Source organism: Tachyglossus aculeatus, chromosome X1 (genome assembly GCF_015852505.1).
Source record: "Tachyglossus aculeatus isolate mTacAcu1 chromosome X1, mTacAcu1.pri, whole genome shotgun sequence".
Classification (NCBI taxonomy): Eukaryota; Metazoa; Chordata; class Mammalia; order Monotremata; family Tachyglossidae; genus Tachyglossus; species Tachyglossus aculeatus.
The window spans coordinates 13,582,158-13,600,198 of record NC_052101.1 but is presented as its reverse complement, the minus strand read 5'-3'; the positions used below and the strand labels follow the sequence as shown (position 1 = coordinate 13,600,198).

General features: G+C 44.0%; 1 non-coding gene across 1 annotated transcript; it reads right to left on the bottom strand.

Annotated features, from left to right (window-relative positions):
* Nucleotides 1–10,519: 10,519 nt before the first annotated feature.
* Nucleotides 10,520–10,657, bottom strand: LOC119920588. The gene has a single exon (XR_005448321.1). It is a non-coding gene; the product is annotated as a small nucleolar RNA SNORA7 (small nucleolar RNA).
* Between the last annotated feature and the right edge of the window lie 7,384 nt (nt 10,658–18,041).

Here is an 18,041-nt window from a genome sequence, read left to right as displayed (position 1 = left end):
GAGAAGTGAAGTGACTTGCCCAAAGTCACACAGCTGACAATTGGCAAAGCCGGGGTTTGAACCCATGACCTCTGACTCCAAAGCCCGGGCTGTTCTCCACTGAGCCACGAAAAGAGGGATTAATTGGGGAAGGCCTCTTGCATTCACTCTTTCGTCCAGTTAAAGAAGGAGATGATGTCCCAAGAACTCCTGGGAATCACCTGCAGGTAGCAAAATGACCCAGAAAAGTGCATCAAAAACTGCAGAGCCAATCAAAAATCACTTTTTTATGGTATTTATTAAGCACTTATTATGTGCCAAGCACTGTACTAAGTGATGGGATAAATACAAGCTAATCAGGTTGGACACAGCCCATGTCCTACTTGGGGCTCACAGTCTTAATCCCCATTTCACAGAAGAAGGAACTGAGGCACCAGGGGGTACAGAAGACAAGTGGCAGGATCCGGATTAGAGTCTAAATCCTTCTGACGCCAAGGCCCGGGTTCTAGCCACTAGGCCACACTGCTTCTCAGAGAATCCAGGGTCTGCACATTCTCCAGATCCACATTCATACTAATGCCTGTCACCCTTGCTCTGCTCAGACTGTAGAAATAGTCTATACTCGCAAACCGCGGGTACGCTCCACACCACAAATTGAGCGACCAGCTGGAAGGGCTATCGTCCCCCGAATGCATATATCAATTTAGGCTTAATCCAAGCCCGGATTTCCCACCCCAATCCCATCCCCAGCTTCCCCTTTGAACTGGGGAGTTGGTCTCAATAATTATGAATAATTTTAAGTCAAGAACTCTTTAGCTGATGAAGAGCTGACAGCTTCACTCTCCAAAATGTTTCCACTAACGCTTCCCTTTTTTGGTTCTGATGTTTAATGTCAAAATCAGTTATTAATACTTTACAAAATGTAATGGGACCTACCACTAATATCTAGCCCAAATCCTTCTGATTGCTTTCTTCAAAAACGCTTTGAAGCGCAGTAATTTAAATATGTCAGATAAACATTTAGTGATATAATGATCCAGATCCTACATGTTCATTCAATTGCAATCAGTTCTCAAATGCTACTTCCACTAATTGAGTGGAAGCAGGCCGTATGGTATATGTTTGAAATGTTGATCTGTTAATACCTGGCAGACTTGGCATCATGCAGCTAAAAGTATGACCCTGCCTTCCAGAGGGAGAAAATTCCTCAGTGAATGTTTCCAAAAGTCCATCTTCAGGTGATGGGAGTCAGAGGGTCATGGGTTCTAAACCCAGCTCTACCACTTGTCTGCTTGCTTGACCTTGGGCAAGTCACTTAACTTCGGTGTACCTCAGTTCCTTCATTTGTAAAATGGGTATTAAGACTGTGAGCCCCGTGTGGTACGGGGCCTGTGTCCAACTCCATTAGATTGTAATAATAATAATAATAATGATGGTATTTGTTAAGCGCTTACTATGTGCGAAGCACTGTTCTAAGCACTGGGGAGGTTACAAGGAGATCAGGTTGTCCCACCGGGGGCTCACAGTTTTAATCCCCATTTTACAGATGAGGTAACTGAGGCCCAGAGATGTGAAGTGACTTGCCCAAAGTCACACAGCTAATTGGCGGAGCCGGGATTTGAACCCATGACCCCTGACTCCAAAGCCCCGGATCTTTCCACTGAGCCACGCTACTTCTTTTCTATCTACCCCAGTGCTTAGAACAGTGCCTGGAACATAGTCAGAACTTAATAAACACCATCATCATTATTATTAATCCCCCCGTGGGACAGAGATTCTATCTGATTTGATTGTATTGTTCTAACCCAGGACTTAGCACAGTGCTTGTCACCTGGTAAGTGGTTAACAAACACCATACTACTACTACTTTACTACTACTACTAATATTATTATAAGGGGCTGGAGAGCGGGAGAGATGTGTCCGCGGTGTCCCTATGGGTTGGAAGCGACTCGACGGCATAAGACGAGACAAGACAAGATGGGCTGGGCCAAAGGGGATGAGAGAACAAGAAGAAAGTGAGGGAATAATGACAACAATAGGGAGAAAGGGGTAAGAAAATAAATTAAAAAAGGGAAAGCCGAGACGAAGGTAGTCACTGCTGCAGTCCTCTGTTGCCTGACCTGTGTCAACAGCCTCATTGCAGAACAACCCTATATCTCTGTAGTGGAAGATGACAATTCCTCCTCTATCTAGATTGTAAGCTTCCCCCTCAAGACTGTTAAACTCATTCATTCATTCAATCGTATTTATTGAGCGCTTACTGTGTGCAGAGCACTGTACTACGTGGTAGCTCATTGGGCAGAGGGAACGTATCCACTAATTCTGTTGTAATGTACTCCCCCAAGCTCTTAGTACACATAGTGAACATGCAATCAATACCACTGGTTGATCGATTGATTGATTGAAAGTCTGTCATTATAGCATGTGAATATTTTTGTGTTGAGTCCAGTGGTGAATCCAGTAATCGTAAAACTTCATTTGTGGCTCCATTATGCGGTACCTGAGGAAGTTTGTTTTGTTTTGTTGTCTGTTTCCCCCTTCTAGACTGTGAGCCCACTGTTGGGTAGGGACCGTCTCTATGTGTTGCCGACCTGTACTTCCCAAGCGCTTAGTACAGTGCTCTGTACACAGTAAGCGCTCAATAAATATGATTGAATGAATGAATGAATGAATGGTGAAGGCTGTTGCCCAATTACCAGACTCAGTGGTCAAGGACTTTGTGAGGGAAGGACCATCCTGAGAGCCAAGCCTACAGGATCCAGGGATCAAGTAGTCATCTTTCTCCGCTGTCCTGCCTCATCTTTCTTAGGCTCGCTTCCCTCCCTGTAAGCTCACCGTGAGCAGGGAATGTGTCTAACTACTGTTATATTGTGCTCTCCCAAATGCTTCCTACAGTGTTCTGCACACAGTGGCTCAGTGGAAAGGTCATGGGTTCTAATGCCGGCTCCCCCATTTGTCAGCTGAGTGACTTTGGGCAAATCACTTCACTTCTCTGTGCCTCAGTTACCTCATCTGGAAAATGGGGATTAAGACTGTGAGTCCCACTTGGAACAACCTGATCACCTTGTATCCCCCCCCCCATGGCTTAGAACAGTGCTTCACATACAGTAATGCTTAACAAATGCCATCATTATTATAATAATTAGTACTAGTAGTAAGTGCTCAATAAATAAGAATGACTTGACTCAACCGATTAACTGAAATGTGCTCACTTCTCAGGTGAACATTTTGTATTTCAGGCCACCAACAAAGTAGAACATGTGACAATCCTGAAAATTCCAGATATTGCATCTTCTTGGCCCTAAGGTTAGAAGGACGCATAGTCTCCCATGCCGCCTTCAGCAGGACTTCTGAACCATCTGACAGGCTGTATATGAGGAGCTTTAATTACAATTAAAATAATGATAATGATTTTGGTATTTGTTAAGTGCTTACTATGTGCCAGGTACTGAACTAAGCACTTGTCTGGATACAAGCAAATCTGGTTGGACACGGGTTCTGTGCCCCATGGGGCCCCACTTTACAGTTGAGTTAACTGAGGCACAGAGAAGTTAAATGATTTGCCCAAGGCCACACAACAGACAAGTGGCAGAGACAGGATTAGATCCCAGGCCCTTCTGATTTCTAAGCCTGTGCTCTATCCACTAGGCCATGCTGCTTACTTAGCTTTTGAGGAAGAGATCCCAGCCTTCCTTGGTAACCTAACCCAATGGCTCAATGATGAAGAAATTCTTGGCACCAAAACCTTTTCTCCTTAATGACATTTGTGGGCACTGTGAGAAGCTCTGGGGTAGATACAAAATAATCACGTTGGACACAGGCCATATCCCTCAGGGGTGCTTACAGTTTTAATCCCCATTTTACAGATGAGGTAACTGAGGCCTAGAGAAGTTAAATGACTTGCCCAAGGTCATACAGCAGATATGTGGCATAGCTATGGTTAGAACCCAGGTCCTTCTGACTCGTGAGCTCACACTCTATCAATTAGACCATACTCATTGAAGACTCACCTCCTCATTCTCAGGGGATAGCTCACCGTTCTCTGCATACCAACTTTTCACATAATGGCAGATCGCTACTAAATCTCCCCCCCGAACGTTTCTTTTTCAGGGTAAATAAACGACTCCATTTCTCTCGAGTTTTATCTTCCGGTGTCCTTTTGACTCTCCTTTGATTTCCCTCGCATTTATCTTGTGGCAGAGCCTGTAACTAGACCTGTCATATTTGTGAGAGTTGGATCGGTGCTAAGCAACAGGCAAGTTGTCTTCATGCAGAATAAGTGGGCTCTGCTAGCATCCACCATAGTGATAACACCTGAAATTAAAAGATTTCTTCCCTCAGGTGTGTCATATACGGAGAGAGAGAGGAAGGAGGTGGGTCATGACCATGAAATCAACGGGGAGAAGAAAGAGCACAGCAGAGCAAGTAGCTTGGTACTAGAGGAGCAAAACTGTGTGCCCTGGTTTGTAGTGGCCTGTCCTGACTAGGCCCTCCTTTCTTCTTCTCCCACTCCCTTCTTCATCACCCTGACTTACTCCCTTTATTAATAATAATAATAATAATAATAATAATAATAATAATAATAATGGCATTTGTTAAGCGCTTACTATGTGCAAAGCACCAGCCCCACAACACTACTGGACATATCTTGTAATGTATTTATCTATATTAATGTCTGTCTACCCCTCTAGACTCTAAGCTCGTTGTGGGCACGGAATGTGTCTGCTTATTATTATATTGTACTCTTCAAGCGCTTAGTACATTGCTTTGCACGCAGTAAGAGCTCACTAAATACGATTGAATGAATGAATAAATAGCAGGAGAGGAGAGAGGCCAGATTAGAAGAGGGGACCTGATTGACTGTTATTAAATTCACTCGTGAGGCTGTTCAGTTTGATGTGGAGATGGATGGGCCACCATTGGAGGTTTCTGAGTAGTAAGGAGATGTGAGCAGTATGAAGTTTTAGAAAAATGACTTGGGTAGTGGAGTGAAATATGGACTGGAGAGAGGGAGAGGCTGATGCAGTCACTGAGACAGAGTATGACAAGTGCTTCGATCTTAATCCAGTAGAGATGAAAAGAGGAGAAATGGGTCAGCACAGATTCATTCATTCATTCAATCACATTTACTGAGCGCTTACTGTGTGCAGAGCACCATACTAAGCGCTTTGGAAGTCCAAGTTGGCAACATATAGAGACGGTCCCTACCCAACAGCGGGCTCACAGTCTAGAAGGGGGAGACAGACAACAAAATAAAACATATTACAAAACAAAACCATTGGCTCCCCCTACAGCTAGCTGTCTCTCTACTGTCGTTTCCAGTCACAATCCAGTCCTATGTATAATGACGGCATTTATTAAGCACTTACTATGTGCAAAGCACTGTTCTAAGTGCTGGGAGGGATACAAGGTGATCAGGTTGTCCCACGGGGTGCTCACAGTCTTAACCTCCATTTAACAGATGAGGGAACTGAGGCATAGAGAAGTTAAGTGACTTGCCCAAAGTCACACAGCTGACAATTGGTGGAGCGGATTTGAACCCGTGACCTCTGACTCCAAAGCCCATGGTCTTTCCATTGAGCCATGCTGCTTCTCTAGGTATATTACCCAAATCTGATCTGCCCCCTAATGCATATCAGAAGAGGAACAGATTAATAATAATTATAGTATTCATTCATTCAATCGTATTTATTGAGCACTTACTGTGTGCAGAGCACTGTACTAAGCGCTTGGGAAGTACAAGTCGGCAACATTTGGAGACAGTCCCTACCCAACAGTGGGCTCACAGTCTGGAAGGGGGAGACAGACAACAAAACATATTAACAAAATAAAATAAATAGAATAAATATGTGCAAGTATAATAAATAGACTAATAAATATGTACAAACATATATACATATCTATATCTCTCTATATATATACAGGTGCTGTGGGGAGGGGAAGGAGGTAAGGCGGAGAGATGGGGAGGGGGAGAAGGGGGAGAGGAAGGAGGGGGCTCAGTCTGGGAAGGCCTCCAAGTCACTTCAATTCTCTGGGCCTCAGTTGTCTCATCTGTAAAATGGAGATGACTGTGAGCCCCCCGTGAGACCACCTGATCACCTTGTAACCTCCCCAGCACTTAGAACAGTGATTTGCACATAGTAAGTGCTTAACAAATACCATCATTATTATTCTTATTATTATTATAAATAGAGCAATAAACATGTACAAACATATATACATCTATACATTTATTCATTCATTCAATCATATTTATTGAGCGCTTAATGCGTGCAGAGCACTGTACTAAGTGCTTGGGAAGTACAAGCTGGCAACATATAGAGACGGTCCCTACCCAACAGTGGGCTCACAGTCTAGAAGGGGGAGACAGACGACCAAAGAAAACACGTTAACAAAATAAAATAAATAGAATAAATATGTACAAGTAAAATAAATAAATAAAGTAATAAATACATACAAACATATATACAGGTACTGCGGGGAGGGGGAGGAGGGGGAGAGGAAGGAAGGGGCTCAGTCTGGAAAGGCCTCCAAGTCACTTCACTTCTCTGTGCCTCAGTTCCCTCATCTGTAAGATGGGGATTAAAATTGTGAGCCCCCCGTGGGACCACCTGATCACCTGGTAACCTCTCCAGCGCTTAGAACAGTGCCTTGCACATAGTAAACACTTAACAAATGCCATTATTATTATTATTATTATTATAGAGTAATAAATATGTACAAACATCTATACATCCTCCTCTTCCTCCTCCTCCTCATTATCCTTGTTGTGGGCAGCAGTTGCAAGTTGATGTGATTTATATGAGCAGGAAGCCTAGTGGAAAGAGCATGGGCCTGGGACTCAGGGATCCTGGGTTCTAATCTCCATTCCATCGCTAGTCTGCTGGGTGATCATGGGCGAGTCACATAACTTCTCTATGCCTCAGTCTACTCACCTTTAAAATGGATATTAAATCCTACTCCCTCCTACTTAGAGTGTGAGCCCCTTGTAGAACAGGGATTGTGTCCAACCTGATTATCCTGTATCTACTTCAGGGCTTAGTATAATGATCGGCACTAGTAAGCACTTAACAAGTACTGTAATTATTATTATTATCACTGGTGGGAGTAATCATGTCTTCTACCCGTACTGTATTATCCCTAGCATTTACTACAGGGCTCTGAATGTGGATTGTGTTCAGTAAACACTATTGATTGATTGATTTCTCCTTCAACTGTCGTAGAGTCGCTTTCCACCCACAGCATCTCCACAGACAAGCCCCCGTCAGAGCATCCCATATTGATTGATTAGAAAATGTTTAAGAAGAATCCATATATTCTGCTTTCTCGCTGCTTGACCAATATTGTGAAATAAAATCCCGTAGCTTCCCCAGGTAGTAGAGAAATCAACACCTAGCCAATTCGAGAGTAGTACTTCAATATTAAAAAACCAAACCAGAAGTTAAGGGCTTAATGTGTTTTGAATGAGAGTGAGGTCTGAGGGAAAAGAAATTTAAGATTCCAAGGAAAGGAACCTACTCAAATGACTTCGATAAGGATGGAGTGAGGGCTGGGTTATGAGGAGTGTACAGCTAATGTAGCAGGATACTTGCAGGCTGTTGAAAATAGAGAAATGATACGGAGATGACAACAAGTGCAGTGATAAATCCTGGAAATCTGCTCAGATGCCCAATTTTTACTGTCTATGGAATGTTCCTTCCGGGGATTTGTGTGCAGCTCCAAAACCAAATTACCTTTTGGGTGGGGTTTATGTTCGGGTTTTTATTAAAATCCCATTAAGTTTCCAGCACTTTTTTTGCAATAGCTGTGCTTAGAATGAATCACTACCATTTCAATTTTCCCTTTTCGGGATACTAATACTGTGGTTCCTAACTACTCAACCAGTAGTTTCACACGTAAATCCTCTTTAGCAGTTTGATGGTTTAATATATTTTAGTAACGGTTTCCAATGCACACTATCCTTCAAAAGGAAAATTTCAATAGTTTTTTTGGCTCCACTCTCAGGTGGAAAATGATCACATCATGGGTGTCAAGAATATCTCTCAACTTTACAGCACATCTGTCCATCTTGAGGCCAGGGATCATGACTACCAAATCTATTGTACTCTAGAAAGTGCTTAGTATGGCGTTCTGCACACAGTAAGCGTTGGCAAATAAAACTGATTGATTGAGATCTTGGAAGGATGGCATGCAAAACCATTTCCTGTCCAACTAGTAAATCTAAACTTGAAAAAGGTGGAATAAGTGGAGACTTGATGAAATAAACTCATTTCTAAATCAGTATCTACCAACTCTGTTATAGTACATTCTCCCAAGTGCTTCTTAAGTACTTTGCTCTGCTCAATGAATATGATTGATCTACTTTGTGAACAGGGATTGCCTAGTATTGTGATGAACTAATATGTATGTTGATTTAAATCGGAAATTTCCTTGCCATATGCAGGGGAAGCAGGATGTGCTAAAGAGGTTTACCCACCCTATGGGAGGGTGAGATAAACCAGTCAGTTTCCCCCCACACTGCTCCGTCTCTGCCCCCTGGGCCTTCAGCGGCTTGAAGGAAGCCAAATGGGTCGATTTGTGGAGGGTTCGGTCACCCAGGCAAGTTTCTCGTTCCCAGTCCTGGGGGTACTTTAGTACAGTGTTCTGCACTCAAATATGATTGACTGACTGATTGGTAGGGATGTGGCTACCTGTAGGACCTCTCATACACAAAAACATTCGTGATAATAATAATAATGGTATTTGTTAAGCGCTTACTATGTGCCAGGTACTGAACTAAGCGCAGAGGGGTGGTTACGGCATAGTGTAATGGATAGAAAACTGGCCTGGGAATCAGAAGGTCATGGCTACTAGTCCCGACTCTGCCACTTGTCTGCTGTGTGACCTTGGGCAAGTCATTTCATTTCTCTGGAGCTCAGCTCCCTTATCTGTAAAATGGGGATTGAGAGCACAAGCCCCTCGTGGGACATTCATTCATTCATTCATTCAATCGTATTTATCGAGCACTTACTGTGTGCAGAGCACTGTACTAAGCGCTTGGGAAGTACAAGTTGGCAACATATAGAGATGGTCCCTACCCAACAACGGGCTCACAGTCTAGAAGGGGGAGACAGACAACAAAACAAAACATGTAGATGGGGATGGGGACTGTGTCCAACATGATTTGTTTCTATCCACCTCAGTGCTTAGCACAGTGCCTGGCACATTGCAAGGGGTTAACAAATAACCCAATTGTTACTATTATTAGTACAAGCAAATCAGGTTGGACACAGACCCTGTCCCACATGGGGCTCTTAATCCTCATTAACAGATGAGGCGATTGAGGCACAATGAAATGAAGCAACTTGTCTAAGGCCACACAGCCGACAAGTGGCAGAGCCAGGATTCGAATCCAGGTCCTTCTGACTCCCAGATGTGGGCTCTGCCCCCTAGGCATTCCCCCTTTTGAGCCAGCTCCTTTGCCCACCACCACTATCACTTGTCTAGTCCCCCTCTCTGGGCACAAGGATTAAAAGGGGATTCAGCCCTGCCAGGGAGCTCCTAGGACTGCAGCTGACTGTAAAGAGAGTGATTGCGTTTGCTCTCACTTCCTGGTAACGAGCCGTTTCAGGCAATCAATCAGTGGTATTTAATGAAAGCTTTCTAGGTGTAGAGCAGTACCTTAAGTGAAGCAGCGTGGCTCAGTGGAAAGAGCCCGGGCTTTGGAGTCAGAGGTCATGGGTTTGAATCCTGGCTCCGCCAACTATCAGCTGTGAGACTTTGGGCAAGTCACTTCAGTTCTCTGGGTCTCAGTTCCCTCATCTGTAAAATGGGGATGAAGACTGTGAGCCCCCTGTGGGACAACCTGATCACCTTGTAACCTCCTCAGTGCTTAGAATAGTGCTTTGTACATAGGATTCATTCATTCATTCATTCATTCAATTGTATTTATTGAGTGCTTACTGTGTGCAGAGCACTGTACTAAGCACTTGGGAAGTACAAGTTGGCAACATAGAGAGACGGTCCCTACCCAACAGTGGGCTCACAGGTGGTGACCAACGTTGTTAATGTCCCTCTTGTTTCATCCTGTAGTAGAGATAGAGAACAGTGTTTAGTAATTTGTCAAATTATAGGAGATGATTATGCGGCCGGCCAATGAATTATGTTCTCCAGCCACCTCTACAAAGTATCTCTGTTCAAGATCACACCCTGAAGGATACCTTCCTGACGTCATGATGCCATGGAGGACAGAAACACAATGTAGGGGGTGTAGAGCTAGATAATGCTAGATAATGATTCCTTCCTCTCCAAGTCAAACTAGCGTGGTGTGACAAGGCTAGTCTTATGCTGTCAAGTCGTCTCCGACCAATAGCGACACCATGGAAACACTTCTCACAAAATGCTCTGCCTCTATCTGCAATTGTCCTGGTAATTTATCCATAGAGTTTTCTTGGTAAAAATATGGAAGTGGTTTACCATTGCCTTCCTCCATGAAGTAAACTGGAGTCTCTGCCCTCCACTCTCTCCAAGGCTGCTGTCACCCAGCAAGGATGAGTTTTGACTTGAGGCAGATGGACTTCCACTCGCTAGCCACTGCCCAAACTAGGAATGGAATGGGTAGGCCTCTGCTTGACGCTCCCTCCCGTAGCCGAGACTGGTAGAGGACTGGAAACTCTCCAGATGCAATCCTGAGAGTGGACGTGTAAGACTAGAGGAAGATAAACGATATAACTCTCCCAGGTAAAATAAAATGTCCTTTAGAGATCTGAGCAATTATTGTTATTACTACTGTTGAAGTTGGGGAGTTATTGAGCATCCAAAGTGACTTTATTTCATTCTCGGGTCAGTCGATGTTATTCATTGAGCACGCACACTGTTCTCTGCCACCAAGAGCTTACTGTCTAGATGAGGGTTTAATTCTACATGTGGATGGGAGGGAAGAGGGAAAGAGAGAGAAACAAGGGTTAAGAGAATAAATGGGCAATAAAGAGTGGTTAAGGCTACAGGGACGTGTGCCCTGCCCTCCAGGAGCACAAGAAAACAACAAAAAGCAGACATATAAAGTAAGCTTGCACATCCAATGTAATCCACCTCTATATATGTATGTACCTGTGTTTGATCAGATCTGGTAATTAGTTTGTAAATATCAGCAGATAAAATTCCGGTTTAAAATTTAGAAAACAAAATGCTGGAATATGTTGGTATGAACTTACTGATCCAAACCTTATTTCTCTTATTCACTTTTAAAGTACACTTTACTGTGTGGCTTCTAAAGTTCAGTTATTATCCTTCATAGTCTTTCTTTTTTTTCTTTTTTTTTAGATAAAGGCATCTGAATTCTCTCATCCATGCAGCTAAATTATGCCTCTTTGGGCAACATAATTCAGTTAAAGGTTCCCCTTTCCCCCATTTTGAGGTAACTTTATTGAAAGATACTTCTTTAATAAAATGTCCCAGCGCTAAAGTAAGCATCTTCATCACTCAGAAAGGAGTTCAACGAAGTACTATAAGCACTAAGATGTAATCAGTGGAAGCACTTTGTGAATAAGTGTTAGGCTGATAAAATTGTCAGTGGCACTGGATAAATTAAGGGAAATACGTCATTTCAGATTTCAGTCCTACTCTAAATTTCAGGATATGTTTGGAGCTTCCACTCTAGACTCTATGTTTGCCATAGGCAGGGAATGTCTCGGTTACATTGTTGTGTGGTACTCTCCCAAGTGCTTATACAGTAAGCACTCAATAAATATGATTTCTTGATTACTTTCACGGACAAGCCAGGAGAAAGTGATGGCCAGCTTCTCCAGTTCAATGGCATGAATTTGTACAATGCATTCCTTTCTTATTATGAAGATCTATTTTCTCAAAACTACCTGAATTAACATGGCTCCAGCTACACTGAATTGCCAAATAAGTGTTTATTTAAAGCATAACACTTTCATTTATCACTTTCCCAACCTAGAAGGCCTGTGCTTCTCACATTAGTCTCTTAGGGCAAGCTTAACCTTATCTGTTCTGTCACAAATAAAAATAATAAAATGCAAGATAGCTCAAGGAGAAATTTACTTGAGGAAAGATTATGTATGAGGCTCTGTACAGTATTGGGAAAAAATACGGCATTAAAGAAAAATGTGAAATTATCATCCCATTAGTAGAAAAACTCAAACAGGCAAATGTTGTTATTTCCAACTAAAGTTCCAGGAGCAATTTCCATTTTAACCCTAATTCTAGATGTGGAAAACCTGATTCATTCCTCTTCCCTAATGCCAGCAGTATTGAATTCTGTATTCACCAGTCTCTCATAGTGAGACGCACGGGGTATTGTGTAAAACCAAATGCCTTGAGTTCCAATTAAACCCATAAAAGCATGTAATCCAAGGATCTCCTCAGGATAGATTTGGATTAGAGCTAAGACCCTAATTAGGGTTAGGGCTATGATTAGAGTTAGAGTTGGAGCTATGGTTAGAATGTATTATGTAATGCTACTCTCCCATCCTTCCCAGCGGTATCCTCAGAGGAACTCTCCTCCCTCCTCTCAAGTGCTACTCCGGCCACCTGTGCTTCTGACCCCATTCCCTCTCATCTTATGAAATCTCTCGCTCCATCCCTTCTCCCCTCCTTAACTTCCATCTTCAACCGCTCACTCTCCACTGGTTCCTTCCCCTCTGCCTTCAAACATGCCCATGTCTCTCCCATCCTAAAAAAACCCTCTCTTGACCCCACCTCACCTTCTAGTTATCGTCCCATATCCCTCCTACCATTCCTTTCCAAACTCCTTGAACGAGTTGTCTACACGTGCTGCCTAGAATTCCTCAACAACAACTCTCTCCTCGACCCCCTCCAGTCTGGCTTCCGTCCCCTTCATTCCACGGAAACTGCCCTCTCAAAGGTCACCAATGACCTCCTGCTTGCCAAATCCAACGGCTCATACTCGGTCCTAATCCTCCTCGACCTCTCAGCTGCCTTTGACACTGTGGACCACCCCCTTCTCCTCAACACGTTATCTGACCTTGGCTTCACAGACTCCGTCCTCTCCTGGTTCTCCTCTTATCTCTCCGGTCGTTCTTTCTCAGTCTCTTTTACAGGCTCCTCCTCACCCTCCCATCCTCTTACTGTGGGGGTTCCCCAAGGTTCAGTGCTTGGTCCCCTTCTGTTCTCAATCTACACTCACTCCCTTGGTGACCTCATTTGCTCCCACGGCTTCAACTATCATCTCTATGCTGATGACACCCAGATCTCCATCTCTGCCCCTGCTCTCTCCCCCTCCCTCCAGGTTCGCATCTCCTCCTGCCTTCAGGACATCTCCATCTGGATGTCCGCCCGCCACCTAAAGCTCAACATGTCGAAGACTGAGCTCCTTGTCTTCCCTCCCAAACCTTGTCCTCTCCCTGACTTTCCCATCTCTGTTGACGGCACTACCATCCTTCCCGTCTCACAAGCCCGCAACCTTGGTGTCATCCTCGACTCCGCTCTCTCATTCACCCCTCACATCCAAGCCGTCACCAAAACCTGCCGGTCTCAGCTCCGCAACATTGCCAAGATCCGCCCTTTCCTCTCCATCCAAACCGCTACCCTGCTCATTCAAGCTCTCATCCTATCCCGTCTGGACTACTGCACCAGCCTTCTCTCTGATCTCCCATCCTCGTGTCTCTCTCCACTTCAATCCATACTTCATGCTGCTGCCTGGATTATCTTTGTCCAGAAACGCTCTGGACATATTACTCCCCTCCTCAAAAACCTCCAATGGCTACCGATCAATCTGCGCATCAGGCAGAAACTCCTCACCCTGGGCTTCAAGGCTGTCCATCACCTCGCCCCCTCCTACCTCACCTCCCTTCTCTCCTTCTACTGCCCAGCCCGCACCCTCCGCTCCTCCACCACTAATCTCCTCACTGTACCTCGCTCTCGCCTGTCCCGCCATCGACCCCCGGCCCACGTCATCCCCCGGGCCTGGAATGCCCCCAATCCCTCTGCCCCTCCGCCAAGCTAGCTCTCTTCCTCCCTTCAAGGCCCTACTGAGAGCTCACCTCCTCCAGGAGGCCTTCCCACACTGAGCCCCTTCTTTTCTCTCCCCCTCGTCCCCCTCTCCATCCCCCCGTCTTACCTCCTTCCCTTCCCCACAGCACCTGTATATATGGATATATGGTTGTACATATTTATTACTCTATTTATTTATTTATTTATTTATTTTACTTGTACATTTCTATCCTACTTATTTTATTTTGTTGGTATGTTTGGTTCTGTTCTCTGTCTCCCCCTTTTAGACTGTGAGCCCACTGTAGGGTAGGGACTGTCTCTATGTGATGCCAATTTGTACTTCCCAAGCGCTTAGTACAGTGCTCTGCACATAGTAAGCGCTCAATAAATACGATTGATTGATTGATTGATAAAGGCTCTCTGATGAGGAACTTGGTCAACAATTAGCCTTTTGGTGACTGGCACTGAATAATTTGATTTGTTGATATTTAGATGTAGTATAAGGCTGGTAGGCTCCACTAGTCCAGCATCCGAACTTCATGACATCCCAATATCACACTGTGTGACAGAAGTCATTTCCACAAATTTAATCAATCAATGGTACTTATGGAGGGCTTACTTGTAGAGCACTATACTAAGGCTTGGGAGGAAACAACAGAGTAAGTAAACACAATCCCTGCACTCAGGAAGTTTCCAATCTAGTCGGGGAGACAGATGGTAAAATGAATTACAGGTAGAGGAAGCAATCGGGTGTAAAAATAAGTGCTGTGGAGGTTGGGGTGAGGACCTAAATCCTTAGTGGGTATCAACTCCAGGGCACAGGTGATAGAGTAGGTGGGGGAAATAGGGTGAGAAATAAGATAGGAAATATGGTGTAAATAGAGCATTTTTTCCATTCCTCCGCCTATGGGATGATTTCCAGTGACTTGACAGGCAGATTGACGGTGGGTGAGACAGAAGAAAAAGACCATCGTCACCCCTGTACATCAACTGTCAATCAAGTGGTCACCTAGGCCAATCAGGTGCCGTTTGCAAGAAACTCACCCCACATTCCTACTCCTGTCTCTACCCTTTATGTTCAGCCTGCCTAATCGAGTGACATTTGTGAAAAATATATTGGTTAAAGATCCCCCCCTTCACTGGATAGAAATAAGACTTGCGCTGCAATGACTATTAAGCAGTAGGTGGTATCTAAGCGGATAACTTTTCTAGACAGGATACAAAACTAAGCTCATAGTAAAGCTGGCTTTGATTTCCTGTGCATGATTGGGGCTCTTTTTAAAAGGGCATTTTTTTTGGGTGGATGAAAGATTATAAAAATCAATGATGAAAGTGTAATTTTTGTTAAAAACATGAGACATGAAGATGAAAATGAGTAAGGTGATTAGAAAAATTCATAGCAAGGAAAGTTTCTCCCACCTCCAGGCCTTCGCTGCTAATCTGCCCTCACCCAAATGTTTAGTTCATGACCTTCAAAGATCCAGAGAAAGCTATGTTTGGTGGAAGAATGGAAAATTGATAGATAAATCATTTCTCCTCAGTTTCCTTCACCAGCTTCTCCCCTGCCTGTCATCCTCTTACTATAGGCTTACCTCAAGGCTCTGTTCCGAGTCTATTATTTGTCTTGTTCTACTCTTTCTCATTCACTAGAGAAGCAGCATGGCCTAGTGGAAAGGGCAAGGGCCTGAGAGTCAAAGGACCTTTGTTCTAATTCCAGCTTTGCCACTTGCCTGCTGTGTGACTCTGGGCAAGTCTCTGGGCCTCTGATTCCTCGTCTCTAAAATGAGGGTTAAAGTCTACTTTCTCCTACTTGGACTGTGAGCCCCGTATGGTACAACAAGTCCAATCTAATTTTCTTCTATCGACCCTAGTTCTTAAAACAGAGCTTGGCACATAGTAAGACTAGAGAGGTGCCTATTGCTATTATTGTTATTATTATTATCATTACTCACACGGATTTGACTCCTATCTCAATGGAAGCGACTCCCTGATCACATCTTTCGCTAGGGCTGAGCTCTCACGTGGCCACAACCTCACATCTTCCCTCACCTCCCAGACCTCCAAGACAAAACCTCCTCCTTAATAGTAATAATAATAATGACATTTATTAAGTGCTTACTATGTGCAAAACACTGTTCGAAGCGCTGGGGAGGTTAGAAGGTGATTGGGTTGTCCCAAGGGAGCTCACAGTCTTAATCCCCATTTTACAGATGAGGTCACTGAGGCACAGAGAAGTGAAGTGACTTGCCCAAAGTCACACAGCTGACAACTGGTGGAGTCGGGATTTGAACTCATGACCTCTGACTCCAAAGCCCAGGCTCTTTCCACTGAGCCACGGTGCTCCTTCTTCCTCCTTCATTCCTTATTCCTTACTCCTTATTCCTCCTCCTTCTTTCCTTCATTGACAAAACCACATACTTCCTGTCCCAAAGGCCCACAACGTTGACTGCTGCTGTCTGTCAATAATCACATTCACTCTACTGCCAACTGCTGCTGTCTGTTAATAATCACATTCACTCAACTGCCAAATGCTGTCAATTCTTTCTACACAATATAATAATTAAGAATAACTGCGGTATTTGCTAAGCACTTACTATGTGCCAGGCCCATTATTAAGCCCAGAGGTGGATACGAGCAAATCGGGTTGGACACAGTCCCTGTCCCATGTGGGGCTCACAGTCTCCATCCCCATTTTACAGATGAGGTAACTGAGGCCCAGAGAAGGTTACACAGCAGACCAAGGGGCAGAGCCGGGATTAGGACCACTGCCCTTCTGACTCTCAAACCCATGCTATCTGGATCAGTCCTTTTTCTCTAATCAAACCATTATCACGCTGGTCAAGCATTTGTCAGATTGGGGCTAGACTATTGCATCCTGGTCTCCCTGACTCAGCCTCCCCCTGCTTCTGTATAAACTCCATACTGCTGTATGGATAATTTTCCTGAAACGTTGCTTAGCCCACATCTCTCCTCACCTCAACATCCCAAATTAATTTCCTGTGTCTCCACACCAAACAGAAGTTCAACACAGCTAGCTTTAAAGTTCTCCGCCTATTTGCCAGCCTTACCTGTTGGCTCTCTTTAGTTATTCAATAAATCAATGGTATTTATTGAGTGCTTACTTTGTGCAGAGCAATGTAATGATAGCATTTATTAAGCGCTTATTATGTGCAAAGCACTGTTCAAGTTACAAGGTGATGAGGTTGTCCCACAGGGGGCTCACGGTCTCAATCCCCATTTTACAGGTGAGGGAACTGAGGCCCGAGAAGTTAAGTGACTCGCCCAAAGCCACACAGCTGACAAGTGGCAGAGCCAGGATTTGAACCCATGACCTCTGACTCTAAAGCCCGGGCTCTTGCCACTGAACCATGCTGTTTCTCTTTACTAAGCACTTGGGAGAATACAGTATAACGGAGTTGGTAGACACAATGAGTTTGCAGTCTAGAGAGGAAGACAGACATTACTATAAATGAATAAGTAATTTATACTATATAATTTATAGATATGTAAATAAGTGTTGTGAGATTGAGGGTGCGTTGAATATCAAAATGCCCCAAAATCATAGATCCAAGTGCAAAGATGAGGCTGTTTATTTTTATATTTTACTCTCCCAAGTGCTTAGTACAGTGCACACTGTAAGCAATCAATAAATATAACTGACTGACTGACAGAGCAAACCGGGGAAAAGAGGGCATAATTGGGGAGAACCTCTTGCATATTCCCCAACGCATTTTTATGCCAACCTCCCGGCATACCTCAAAATTGGTTCCACAAATGATTAGCTCTATTTTGACCTGTTTCCCATTTATCAGGTGAAATCACAGGACTGGTAGCCCATACAAATGAATCAGATCTCCTCTGCGGGTACCAATCCGTGGAACGGCTCATTAGTGGTTTATAAATCAGCACTGTCAACTGGGTGGAGGACAATCAGATAGGGGCACACAACCACATCTGTAATCCAATCTAAAGCACTCTAAACTATTAGCATCCCTGTTGCAAACCTTGGCAATTAACTCTCTATCCCTTCTCTCATTGTGGCTTGGTAGTTCCTTTCTCCCCAAATCAATCAATCATATTTATTGAGCACTTACGACGCAAAGAG